This window comes from Quercus suber, unplaced genomic scaffold (assembly GCF_002906115.3).
Source record: "Quercus suber isolate HL8 unplaced genomic scaffold, Cork oak 2.0 scaffold_1390, whole genome shotgun sequence".
Taxonomy (NCBI): Eukaryota; Viridiplantae; Streptophyta; class Magnoliopsida; order Fagales; family Fagaceae; genus Quercus; species Quercus suber.
The window spans coordinates 2212-5260 of record NW_027070769.1 but is presented as its reverse complement, the minus strand read 5'-3'; the positions used below and the strand labels follow the sequence as shown (position 1 = coordinate 5260).

Below are 3049 nucleotides of genomic sequence, written 5' to 3'. Positions count from 1 at the left end.
TCTGGTGGAAGAAGAGGTATTATTGGCCACAACTCAAGAGGGATGTTGGCAATCATGTGAGGAAGTGTCCAATCTGCCAAACTGCTAAGGGACAATCTCAGAATACTGGTTTATATATGCCTTTGCCAGTTCCACAAGCACCATGGGAAGATCTGTCTATGGACTTTATACTGAGGTCTTCCTCGAACCCAGCGAGGTATGGATTTGTTTTTGTTGTGGTTGACAGGTACTCCAAGATGTCCCATTTCATAGCATGTAAAAGACTTCAGATGCTACTCGAGTGGCCAATCTGTTCTTTAAAGAAGTTGTGCGTTTGCATGGAGTGCCAAAGTCCATCACCTCTGACGAGATACCAAGTTCATTAGTCACTTCTGGCAAACTTTGTGGAAGCGTTTTGACACTTGAATTCAGCAGCACTAGTCATCCACAGACTGATGGCCAGACAGAAGTGGTTAATCGTACTTTGGGGAATCTGATTCGGTGTATCTCAGGTGAGAAGCCCAAGCAGTGGAGACTTGTCCGCAGTTCTTGCGTTGTCCAAGCAGAGTTTGCATACAATAGCTCAGTCAATAGAAGCACTGGTAAGTCTCCATTTGCCATCGTCTACTGCGTGCCCCCAAAACACGCTTTGGACTTGGTACCTTTACCTGAGCTTCCAGGAGTGAGTCAAGCAGCAGAGAATATGGCTGACCGTATTCAGGCCATGCAAGAGGAGGTGAGGCAGAAACTGGAAGCTACAAATGCTAAGTACAAGGAGGCTGCTGATAAGAAGAGCGTGAGAAGATCTTCAATGTTGGGGATTTAGTGCTGGTGTATCTTAGGAAGGAGAGATTTCCTGTTGGTACCTACAACAAATTGAAGGACAGAAGTACGGGCCATTTCAGATTACTAAGAAGATCAACAACAATGCTTATGTGGTTGCTCTTCCTCCAGATATGAGCATTTCTTCTACCTCAATGTTGCTGACTTAGTATGATTATCATCCTCCTGATGAACCGATAGTGGGAACTCGGGGTCGAGTTCTTTTCAAGTGGGGGGACTGATGTAGAACAGACAGCACATGCTTTCTTGGAGCAGCAAGGGCACAGGAAGTCACAACGCAAGATCAAAGGGGGGTGCCAGTAGGGGCCATCAGAGGTAACAGTGTCGGAATTGCATGAAATTTGGCAGGTTGAAGGGAAACGGCGTTCTGATCCAGATTCATGACTGCCATGAACGTCGCCAAATTTTAGGCAAATTCCTTCGTTAAGGCCCCGAAAACAATGTTTTTGCTATTTATAGTAATATTTGTTTTTCCTTAATAACTTTTAGTTTAAAAGTCAGAATAAGGTCCCGTCTGTTTTGGGACGACCCTTAAGGTCAGTAGTTTATGATTCTGCGTTTAACTCAATTTTGCCATTTTTGGTAAAATTCGGTAATTTTGTCACCTAATCGCTTAATTAGTGCGAATTAGGGTTTTAAACGTTTTTGCTCAGTATTTATATGTTTTGTAGCCGTCAGAGGCAAAACAGACTATTATCAATAAACACAGACTTTTGTTAAATTTTCTTCTGGTGGATTCCAGTTTATCTCCTTGTGGATTCAAGGAAACCCCTCATGGATTCGAGGTTTACTACCCAGAAACTAACAGATTAGTTTCTGTTCCATCAAGAGAGCATCGTGTGTGCTTTCTTCAGGCTTCCGCGACATCAGTGACATATCAATGCATGCCACACAATTTTGCTTTCTCACCCCTCAAGCTTCCTAGTTGAAGCGAAAATTAAGAACCATGGCTATCCAAACACAGGCTAAGATTTCAGTTTTTGATTTCTCCAACTTGGACTTGAAGTCTGATGCAAGCACTTCATGGTTCTCAGCTTGCAAAGATGTTTACAATGCACTTGAAAAGTATCGTTGTTTTGTGGTGAACTTGGCAAAAACACTCTTTCAGAGCTTCACAACACAATGTTTACCTCAATAGGAGAGTTGTTTGAGTTCCCCACAGAAACCAAACTGAAAGTCACTTATGACAGTCCTTTCCATGGCTATTCCTCTTTTCCTCCTTTCGAACGCATGATGATTGATAATGCAACCTCCAAAGATGTAACTCAAAAGCTGACCAATATCTTCTTGCCAAATGGGAATGATAATTACTGGTGATAATCTAATCTTATCTTCTTCATTGATTTTTTTTTAATTGTTTTTTTGAAAATATTCTAAGGTTGACAGAATAATGAATAAAACTTAGATACAATTTTTTAAATTCTGTAACTTTGATTCTTTGATTAGTACTTAAGTTTTATACATTTTGTCTTCTCTAATAGCTTATACTTTTTGTTTTCTATGTACTATATATGTTTAGACTTTTTGTTGTGTTTTTCTCTTTTTTAGCGAGAGTACTAATTCCTATGTGAAGCTAACGGCGGAATTAGAAAAATGGTGACGAGAATGGTATTTGAAAACTATTGTGCGAAGAAGTACTATGACTCTCACGTGGAATCAACTACTCATAGTTTGGTCCTTTTGAAGTACACTGAACCTGAGAAGACTGGAACCAATCAAGGCATTCCAAGCCACACAGACAAGCACTTTACTACCATAATTCACCAAAATCGTGTGAAGGGTTCGGAGATATAAACAAAGGATGGTGAATGAATTGGTTTTGATTACACCCCTTCATCTTTTTTATTCTTGGCATCTGATGCACTCCAGGTGAGTAATAACTAATACCATATGTCAAAAGCAGATTAATGGTTATTATTCATACAAAACTTCTTTAGATATTCCTATTCCTAATCTCTTTTTTACTTAAAAATTTGATTATATATATATATATATAAATAGCCAAAGCTTATAAAAAATCCAATTAGATTGTAATTGGATTCTCAATTTTGCATCACGTGTCCCATTTAATTTTAATTTTGTGCTAAGTGAATAAAAATCGAAGAGTCCAAATCTAATTAGATTCTAAATTAGATTTCAATTGAGGTCCAATTTTCCACCATATATCCATTTATTTATTTATTTTTAACTTTTGTGCCAAGTGAATTATTGGGTGAAAAAATCAAAG

At 38.6% G+C, this 3049-nt stretch overlaps 1 pseudogene; it reads left to right on the top strand.

Annotated features, from left to right (window-relative positions):
* Window positions 1–1768: 1768 nt before the first annotated feature.
* On the top strand, window positions 1769–2706 carry LOC112004278 (probable 2-oxoglutarate-dependent dioxygenase AOP1.2; annotated as a pseudogene).
* The last annotated feature ends 343 nt before the right edge of the window (window positions 2707–3049 follow it).